At 34.2% G+C, this 11,432-nt stretch overlaps 1 pseudogene; it reads right to left on the bottom strand.

The window, feature by feature from the left end:
- Window positions 1–7,998: 7,998 nt before the first annotated feature.
- Window positions 7,999–11,432, bottom strand: part of LOC147275046 (uncharacterized) — a 4,541-nt pseudogene continuing 1,107 nt past the window's right edge.

Here is an 11,432-nt window from a genome sequence, read left to right as displayed (position 1 = left end):
ACATCTATCTTATATAATCAACCAGCCTAATAAGAAGCCAATGATAATGACACCAAATCTCCCCTTAGTAGGAGAATGTCTTCGAATTCAAATTTTGTAGACAACAAGATTAATAAATAAAAGAATCTAATAAGAAAATATTGAAAAATGAGGAGAAGGTATTGTTTATAACCAAAACATGGCCACATGCATGGTATAAGTGTATAACCACTTATGAGAGTTATACCACAAAATTTTGTCCACGTGTTATTTATTAATTTTGATCTGAGATCTGATAAAACTAATAATTGATGAATAAATTTGATTTGGGTGAGGGGTTAATTTCAGGTTTGCCTCATCAATTATCAGTTATTATATCTCATATCAAAATTAATAAATAACATAAATAAATTATGAGAGTTATACTAAACTGAAATTAACCTCACACCGGCTTCTACGGTTCTACATTCAAAACCCTCCAAATCAAATCATTCACCTTTCACTCATAATGACCAGAATCAAATTTATTTTGGGTTTTCTTTTTGTTGGAGATGAAATCCCAGTACATGGGCAAGTAATTGCTTTTAGGCATTGTTGCAGCCAAAAGCAGACCAGAATCCACCAAACCAATAACTTGAAATAGAAACAGTAACATCTAAGAAGTGTCAAAATTGGTTCAACAAAATGCACAAATCCAAAAAGATAGAAATAGATAAAGGGAATAACAACATGCAGCTCCCTCTACCTCGAGTGTTGATCAGTATATTTTTGTAGAAACGTCTAAACCTATAGCAACCAATTTATCAAAACAGAAGGCAACTATAGAATTAATACTCTTTAGCAACAAATTTATCAAAACAGAAGATAACTATAGTATTAAAACTCTTTAGCAGATCTAACTGTGCACTCCCACCCTCTTCGCACCAACAAGAAACACTCCACATAAGAAGTCTATTCCGTTTGAAGTGGCCAATTCTTTTCCTTTCTCATATTGTAAGACAGCTTCTGCAGAAACATAGTGAGAGTAAGAAGACATAAATTAAGAGAGAGTCTGTGAGAGAGAGAGAGAGAGAGAGAGAGAGAGAGAGAGAATCTCACTCTTTGCATCTGGATGAAGCAATCTAGATGAGAAAAGCAACAACTGGACATCTTCTTCAATGGAGCTTATCAACAATAAATCTTTCTCATCCAGGAGATCTAACAGTTTTTGGTACTTTGTTAACCTACAAATGAACAATATTCTTTTTTATTCTTATTGATATATATACACGAAAATCATGAACTTAGGAAGCTAAAACATACCTCTTAACATCCTTACAGAGAAAATACATAGATATATATAAAACAAAATCATGAACTTAGGAAGCTAAAGCATACCTCTTCACATCCTTACAGAGAAAATACAGTGCAACTTCTTCATCATCCTCTTGGAATAGATCATCCCAAAAAGCTGGTCGTTCAAGTGTATGCAGGTGAATGCGGGAATCCAATATTTGTGAGAAATTGTATGTCTCACAATGGACTTTGCCCGTAAATCGTGCCACAAGCCCTCCACAGTAGTCAGCAACATTTGTCTCAAAGTGAACCACGACGTCTCCCCTAAAGAAAGAATCAAAGAAACTTATCAATGAAAATACAATATTAAATGCCATAGACAGTATGCCTTTATATGCTAATATAACATTATCAAAGATGAAGATGGATAGATAAAAAGAGAGTCATATATCACACATGTTTGAAAATTTGACACAGGAGTTTATTATACATGTAACTCCAGAGTTCTCATATAGCAGCCAGGACAAAACACTGCATTCGGAACATCAACAAAGAAATAGAGAATGCGAAGGTGAAATCACCAAATGATTAAGTTAAAAAAACAAAAATCACATATTATCAAGTAACTTCTTTCTGAACAACTTAATGCTAAAGAATATATTCACTCTAATTATGCTTGGTATTCAAATTAATAAACAAGTTTACGAAATTATAAAAGAGTATGCAATATTAATATCTTAAATAGTCAAGTTACCCACTTCCAAGTAGCACGGTTAGCAGGACGATGCGAACAATGTAGATATAGACTTGAAAAAGCATGGAGGAGGTCTCTTTCTTCAGCATCTGAATGCTTATGTTCAGCAGTCTTACTACCTAGAGTAATATAGGTTCAACATTTATTAAGGCAATTAAATTACCAACCACAATCACAACTATGCGTACTACAGTTCAACATTTTCAGGAAGATGTTATAAACTTCATAAGAAAGAAAGAAAGAATTTAAAATGCCATAAAACAAACAATTCAATTTCAAGTTATAACCCTTGCCTGGAATGGAAATACCCTTTTCCGTGCCAGTCTTCATCCTCTTAGAGGAGTCATACAATGGTTGCTTCTTTTCCCGATCATAATCTTTTCCATAGCTTTGTAAAGTCCTTTTCCCCACTATTGAGATCAAAGATCATAAGCATTGCACACATAACATCCATCCAATCAGTACCATAATAAAATAAGAACCTTAGACTAAAAACAAAACAATGTAGTTTCAATTGTCAAATTATATATTAAAAAAGTTAACAAAGTCAGAAAGCCCTCAAAAGATCAACTCTAAACAACCTAAATCGAGAAAGGAGTAAGAGGAACCACAAATTTCTATCTAGTTTCCCATTGAATTGAGGATAAAAAGTGATACAATATATATCTCATAAAAAAAACATAAATGTGAGGTCAACACAATTTACTATGATTCTTCTCCAAATATTTTGATGTAAAAAGACATGATTTCAAGTTGACCTAACTAAGCTTACACTAATTAAGTTTTCGAGCAATCAACTCTGAACAAAGGTGTGGCCAAAAAAAAAAAAACTCTGAACAAAGGCAAGCCCTACAAAGTTTAGTTGCCATGTCCTACAGAAATCTTCTCCAACAATCTCAGCGGAGCACATAATCCAAATGTTATAACCAGTATGAGTGATATGCACACAAGACAAATTTTTAAGAATAGTTTAGAAGATTTATCACCTTTTAATATTTGAGATTCTTGCTTTGAGATGCTTTTCTTCTTGCCAGGTAGAGGAGGACTCACTCCTGAAGATTTAAGACTAGAAGAGTCTTTCCTCTTGAAGATTGACAATGTTGACAATGACAGAAAAGGCTTTGACATTCTTTCCTTCCTGCTGCTGTTGCGAGACATAGGAAGATTCCCTCCTGAAGAATCCCTCTTACTATCCTGGCATATGGCTGGCAGCTTCCAAGATGTTTTCCCCGATTTATTCACTTCAACTTGTAGATCGTCCTTCTCGACATCTTCAAATGAAATCGTTTGAATTTGGATACTTTTACCTGTCCCATAACTTTTGAAAGAAGCTGAACAGTTTTCACAAAGCCAATTCTCTGGATCTTGAGGAGGATTCTGCATGCATGACCTGGAAATGTAAAGATTAATTAGAGAGAGAGACGGAGAGACAGAGAGAGATATACAAATGCTCCCGTTTTTTGCATTTACCGCAAATTGCACTCTTTTCTTCAGGAGCAACAAGATTGCATTTATCACAGGGTGCCTGAAAAGCAAAAGAGATCACATTAAAAGGAAAATCAACACTTCTGATGATCATCATCATTGTCAATTAGTAGAAGCAAGTACAGGACAGTGCTCTAGACATTTATTTTATAACATGTATCTAACTAGTCCAATAAGTAAGACACCTACATTGTACAGCATAAACAATCAAGCTCAGAGTGAAGCTTTAGAAAAGCTTCCTCATCACCATATCGAGCAAGGTTGTAACTGGATATATCTGTAAATCTGTAAATAAAATAAGGGCAGAATTACAGTTGTATTAGAATTACAACTTAGGTTAGTGATCAAGAAGAAGAAAAGAGGAAAATAATGGATAAGATAACTATTTTCTCTAATTTTCGTCTTGATAGGTCACCTTCATTCATGTTCTTTTTATAAAGTTTTACAAGTTAGTGCATTGGAAAAGTTGTGTGTGTTTGTGTATGTATATGCACATTAAAATTCTTTTTCCGACATTGAAGATTGTAGGGGATTCGAATTGGTTCTATCTAACAAGAGATTAATTACCCAAAGCAAACAAATCATATCAAATCTTGATAGAGGAAAAGTCTACAAATGTGCTGAAACTCTAGAACAACAGTAGACACATTACATGAATACCAGACAAGATGCATATGCAACAGAGCAGCATATGCACATTGATCTTCTACCAATTTGCACTAGATCGAGCTATCTAAATTTTTTCTCTTTATGTACCAAGTCTTCAATACAAAAAAATTTAAATTAGTTCAAAGTGTGTATAACAACATTTATTGAACTAGTCCAACACTACACATGCTTAACAAGGCACTGCTTCTTTGAATAGCAACCATGTTATTTAGAAATATTGAAAGGGTGGGGACTGGGGAGTGTAAGGAAGCAACATAGCCCAACTTCAACCAAATTTATTAATCTAACCATTTGTCTTGTTTGGGATAAAATTTTAGTATGAGACACCTATTGTAAAGTATAAACTCAAGCTCAGAGTTACAACTTAGGTAAATAAGAAGAATTACACCTATACCTGTAAATCTGTAAATAAAATAAGGACAGAATTACAACTTAGGTAAGTGAGAAGAAGAAAACAGGAAAATAAGGGATAAGATAACTAGGTCATAGGAGTCTGACTAGGAAAAAAAACAAGGTGGAGCGTGTAATTAATCAAAGAGTGAAAAGGGTCTTAATTTCCAAAGGTCTTCACTTATATTTTCTTTATTTTCATTCATGTTCTATACAGTTTCACAAGTTGGTGCATTGGCAAAATTGTATTCGGTCCAATATACTCATAACTGCTACATACACGCTGTCAAGAACCATTCAATGGTTGAAAAAAATTAATTTTCATGACTTTGGATTTCAATTAAGACTTGCATAATCACATGATTACTAAGAGGGATCCATCAACAGGTAGCACCCTCTAGGAACAAAAGGAAATTTTATCCAAAACACAAAAAACCATGTAAAATAGATGAATGGCAGAGAAATTAAACAAAAATTTAAGCAAATTTGTCACCAGAAACAGAGGCACAATGCACCCATTAAATATTGTAACGAATAAGGAATATACAAAAATTTAAGCTACCATGTGCTTTTGCAGAAAAGGAATATACATATTTATATATATAAAATCAACTGTGTAATCAATAAATGCACCCATTAAATATTGTAATGAGTTAAAGGAATAAAGAATGGCCTACCCCAGATTCTTGGCATAAAAAATAGGAACCCATACCATAAAACAACCGGTACAATATACAGCCAAAGAAAAATGAACACTTTTTCACAATCAACCACGTAGCTAAACACACTTTTTCACAATCAACCACGTAGCTAAACCAGCCCCAAAGAACAAGAAAGTGGGTTTTCATGATCAGATTAAAATCAACCATTTACAAAAAAAAAACCAAGAAATAAAGCTGACCCAAATAATTTAACAGGAAAAACCAGACGTTTTCTTTCTAATTACCTTGTCATTCCCTCTCGAACCTTGCATGATTCTTTAAGCTTTGAAAAATGGGTATTGTGGTGTGGGCGTGTGTTTTTGAAGAAAGCAAAATGGAAAGGTGGTGTCAGGTGTGGGGGGGTTTTGTGTATGGCCTTTCTTGGCATACAACATAGGAACCCATACCATAAAATTAATAACCAGTACAATATACAGCCAAAGAAAAATGAACACTTTTTCACAATCAACCACGTAGCTAAACCAGCCCCAAAGAACAAGAAAGTGGGTTTTCATGATCAGATTAAAATCAACCATTTACAAAAAAAAAAAAACCAAGAAATAATGCTGACCCAAATAATTTAACAATAAAAACCAGACGTTTTCTTTCTAACCTTGTCATTCCCTCTCGAACCTTGCATTATTCTTTAAGCTTTGAAAAATGGGTATTGTGGTGTGGGCGTGTGTTTTTGAAGAAAGCAAAATGGAAAGGTGGTGTCACGTGTGTGGGGGGTTTTGTGTATGGCCTTTCTTGGCATGCATACAAAATAGGAACTCATACCATAAAACAACCAGTACAGTATACAGTCAAAGAAAAATGAACACTTTTTCACAATCAACGACGTAGCTAAACCAGCCCCAAAAGAACAAGAAGGTTTTCATTATCAGATTAAAATCAACCATTTACCAAAAAACAAGAAATAATGCTGACCCGGCCATATAATCTAACAGTAAACAATTTCTTTCTAACCTTGTCATTCCCTCTCGAACCTTCCATGATTCTTTAAGCTTTGAAAAATGGGTATTGTGGTGTGAGTGTGTGTTTTCTTTAAGCTTTGAAAAATGGGTATTGTAGTATGGGCATGTATTTTTGACGAATGCAAAATGGAAAGGTGGTGTCAGGTGTGTGGGGGTTTTGGGTTTTGCCTGTCGTTTTGTACATATTTTTGGCGTCTAGGACAGGGATCCTCTGCTATGTTTCTCTGCTTGGGTTTTCTGAGCTTGACACAATTAATGTGCAGATCTAACGGCTAAAAACTAATACAGCTAATGAAAAGAAGAAAAAAAACAAAATGGTTGCAGAATAGAATAGACTGAATAGTTCACCTTTCTTATTTTCTTTTTCCCCAAAAAATTTCTAAGCTTGTTTAATCATGGCTTCTACTCTTAGATCTATACCCTTAATTTCATGTGAAACAAATTTTTTATGTTTGGATCTGGGGAGTTTGGTGTCTATCATTAATCAAGAGATGAAATAATTTCTTCATTCAAGTTCTTGTGGATAAAAGGTTTTATCTGAAAACATTTTTTTTTTTTCTGAATTTTATTGCCTTTTGGATTTAATTGAAAATCTAAAATTAAGAATTTTTTTTAAGAGTGTTTTTAGTAAGTTTAAGTGGTGATCAAAATAAGTGAAATAATGAGTTAAGATTATGATAAATAAAGTTAAGTTCGATCGCATGAATCCTATGTAATTAAAAAAAAAAGTATATTTTTGTTCAAAAGCACGTGATTTCATGAGGTTGGACACTCCGTGAAAGACTTACTCCATAAAGTAAAGCATGCATTATGGCGTGAAAAGGAATATTATTTTGTTTACCGGTGCTAATTAATTATAGTGTAACATTCTCATTGTGGAAAAAAATTCACTGATCGGGGAGAACTTGGAAGACCTAGCTAGTTTAACAAAATTGCCATTTGAGCATGGTGTGGGTTGGAACATTTATATATAATCTTTATAAATCGAAAATTATTGTGGTGTCTTTCGTTGGTTGTTTATGTAAAATCTTGTTTAATCCTTTGACGTTGATGGTTTTCATATGGTGCAAGTTTAGTAACATAAAGGAGAATCAAAACGTAGCTGCACAACTTTTAGAAACTAAGGTATTCAAGTTAATTGGGCAGCCTCTAAACTCTGTCATGGTTGTCTATGCCCATAGTTTTAGATGGGTCCTTGTCCAATTCCTCTCTCTAATTCTGTATTCTGTTGTGGAAGAGATTGTCTTGACCTCAGCTCTTCATTAAGCATTTTGAGGAATAAAAACAAAACATCACAATGCTTTTGTAGAAGCTTCTTGTATGTAAGCCATTGCCTCCTCCTGTTAAAGCTGTTTTCCTTCCACTATTGTATAATATGGAACATTAAAAATTAAAACAAAAAAACAAAGAAACATCATAAATTCACAATGGAAACAGACAAGCAAGCCTTATTTCGTTGCCCATAAGTGAACTACTGGATATGATTAACTAGTATTTGTCATTAATTTTTCACTATAGCTAACCATCCATGGGGACAAAGTGTAACTTGATTTTGTGAACAAAAATAGTTGCCTTCTCCATTTCTGGAAAGAGAATGAGCAAACATGGGCTTTACAAATTTCTGTATTTTGGAAGTAATGGAGCTGAAAAGAGTCTCTGTTTTTTCTTTGATCTATGTTTGTGTATTTGTTAGATATTAGCTGTGTACTGTGGTTATCTCTCGTCTTGTCCCTGAGGATGTTGTTTCAGTGATCTCTTTCAAGTTAACTCAAAGCTTCCCATCATCTTTCCAGATTCCACCAACCATGTCAATTTCCATGTCAACTTCCATATTGTCAATTTCCTTGTGATGGGCTTGACATTTGTTTGTAGGACGAAAGACTCCCCATAAGAAGTTTTGTGTTTTTGAACTTGATAGTACAGCTTCTGCAAAAACAAAGTTCCAAGTTATGAAAGCACAGATATATAATATTATGTGGAGAGAGAGAGAGAGATTGGAAATTTATAAGGGAAAAAAAGCTCACTCTGTGCGCCAAAATGCAGCTGTCTAGAAGTAAATATTAGCAACTCCACACCATCAATGCAACTTTTCAACATTAATTCTTTGGTCTCCATTTCCTCAAACAAGTGAGCAAGGTTATCTCTTGATCTACAAATCAACAGAACCAAAAAAAAAAAAAAAGTTATCATAGTTGTAAAACAACATGTTTCCAGATATCAGAAAATTCAGACAAAAATTAAGACATAAAATTAGAAGCCAAAACAGACCCATCAATGTTATCAGCAGGGAGAAAGTAAAGAGCAACTTCTTGAATAGGACATTCATCTTGGAAGAGATCAGCCCAAATAGGGGATCGAGGAAGCATATCAACATGAAGGATGGAAGGCAAATTCTGTGAAAATTCAAATGCTTTCTGATGGACTCTACATGGGGGTTGTGCCTGGAACCCACTAATAGGTGCAGCTTCATCACGAATGATGAAGTCTCCCCTAAAGAAAGACAAATCAATTAATCTTTTTTGAGCACTTAATCAATAGACATACAATATTAAATGTCATATCAATAAACAACATTCACTCTGATCAGCTTAATACCAAACAATATATTCACTCTAAATAAGCTTGGTATTCAAATCAAATAATATGCACTCATGAAAGAATATGCAATGTATAACATCTTAAATGGATAAGCTACTCACTTCCAAGTAACCTGTAGAGCAGGAAGATACGAACGATATAGATTGAGACTAGGACAAATATTCAGGAGGTCTCTTACTTCGCCATCTGAATGCTTATGTTCAGCAACAACAGGAGTGTTACTACCTAAAGTAATGTAGGTTCAACAATTAGTCAGGCAATTGAAATACCAACCACAGTCACAACTATGCTACATTTTAATTTTATGGGAAGATGTTCTTAACTTGCTAGGAAATAATTGAACGCCTAGAAAGTTAGAAACTACAAATCAGTTTCAAGCTATAACCCTTGCCTGGACTGGAAATAGGTGAAAAGTGCCTCCCTGTTGGAACTGCGAGTGAGTCCTTTATCTTCCTATTAGACGTTTTATCTATTGCTGGAACCAAGACATCCATTGGTTGCTTCTTCCATACTTGCTCCTTTCCAGAAGCTACTAAGGTCTTTGTTTCTATAATTGAGATAAAATATCATAAGCATTGCACAGATAAAATCCATTACCAAAGTTATATAATGATGTAGGGAGCATCTTATACTAGTGCATCTGAAATTTTTTTAAACCAATATGTAAAGACCATCATATACTACTATCTATATAAAATGATGTAAAGATCATACTGCATTGATCTAATCCATTACCTTTATTAGAAAATTCTAAGAAAGATCATTTAAAAATGAAAAAGAAATAGCATATATAAGTTAAGCTACTAAGTAAGTAAAATTTTTAACCTGCATGTACCAATGTTATGGAAGACAATGTGTTAATAATGATATTAAAGACGCGTGTAATGTTTTATTTGTACCTTTCTGTAAACTGAGTTTTGATGGTTTGACTTCCTTAGAAGGCAGGGTTGCAGCTACTAGATGATCATTGGAACCATATTCCTTTGAATTTTGAGTGGCAGGAGCCTTTGGTTCTGAGAAAGGCATATAAGGGCAACAATTGCACCAGTAAGATTATATCCGAAAACAAAAAACTTTCACTTCCTACTAAATCATCCATATAGAGGATGCTGGACGGTTAAAAAACAACATGTTCATAAATTGAGCATGACAAAAGAGGATGCTGACATGGATGTGTGGGGAGAAAAGAATGAAATTTGAAATGATCAAATAGGATAGAAGGTTAAAGTAGAACTTGTTGAAGATAAAATAATAAAGAACCTACTACAGTTAGAAAGAATGACTTGATCAACATAGGTAGTAGTGTTAGGGGAAAAGAAAGACCAAAAATAACATGGGTGGAGATAATTAGGAAAAATATGATGGCATACGACTTAAATGATATGGCCCAAGATAGGACAAAATAAAAACATAAAATCTAATATATCTCTCCAAAGCATTTAGAGATCCTAACTGCACTCTCCCATCCCTTATTAGTTTTGCAATCAGCACTATAATAAAATTAGTACCTTAGTTGTTATAACAGTCGGCTTATTTTAAAAAGTGAACATAGTGAGACACCTCAAAAGATCAGGGGAGCACATAATCCAAATGCTGCAGCCAGTATGAGAGATATGCACGCCTCTATCCCCTTTCCATTTTCAGCATACTAGCGATTATAAGATAACTTTAAGAAGAGTTTAAAAGATTTATCACCTTTCTGATCTTCTAGAATTAGATATGCTTGCTGATTTATCTCTGAGATGCTCTTCATCTTGCAGGTCCTGTCACGCATAGGAGGCTTCACAAGTCCTGAAGGCAATTGACCAGGTTTGGATCTGGAAGTACTTTGCAAAGGAGGTCTCATCTTTTCGGTTCCTGATCGTAGCCTAATGACTTCTTCGTATGAAAGTGGCTTAACTTTGGAAATCTTAATAGGATTTTGCCTTCTAGAATGAGCTTGCCACCCTGAAACATCACGAATTCTTCTGGGACTTGGGGAGGATCTTAACGTGTCTTCCTTCCCAGCAGATTTTGGAGAAATCAAGTCATTGCCCTGTACACATGATTCGCAAACCCAGTTCTCTGGAAGCTCCAACCGAAGAATCTGCATGCAATAACTGGAAATGGAGAGATGACAATGCAATTATATTCAACGGTCAGGATGGTGCAAAAAAAATTTAGTTACAATCAGCAGAAACAATTATAGTAAGATGTATTATGATCTTAAAACAGGAATCTTAGGAAAGAAAAACATACATCCATTATTTTGCGGGGCATTGCGATTAAATAAAATAAAAAGGACAAAGAACAGACAATAACATAAATTTACCCCTCCAGCTAGCTCAGCTAAAGTTCTTTTTATGTCTAGATAAATTGGCAAAATATTTCAGCAACTGAATTGGGCAAGAACAAGAGATCAGACCAACAAATTTGTGGTTCAAAATACCATGCATTTGAGTCATGAAAGGGCAAACACATGGTGATGAGAGTAATTTGAATACAAAAAGGACTTTGTGGACTTTGGTTTCTACTGAATTTCTCGAAATACTATTTTTCTCTATCCATTCAGATTGGAAGACTGCTATTAGTTAAGAGATTGTTTTCTATTAATTGTTCTGTGAT

Source organism: Dryas octopetala, chromosome 9 (assembly GCF_963921425.1).
Source record: "Dryas octopetala chromosome 9, drDryOcto1.1, whole genome shotgun sequence".
Classification (NCBI taxonomy): domain Eukaryota; kingdom Viridiplantae; phylum Streptophyta; class Magnoliopsida; order Rosales; family Rosaceae; genus Dryas; species Dryas octopetala.
Note: the sequence above shows the minus strand (reverse complement) of the source record. Positions and strands in the feature narration are given on the sequence as shown.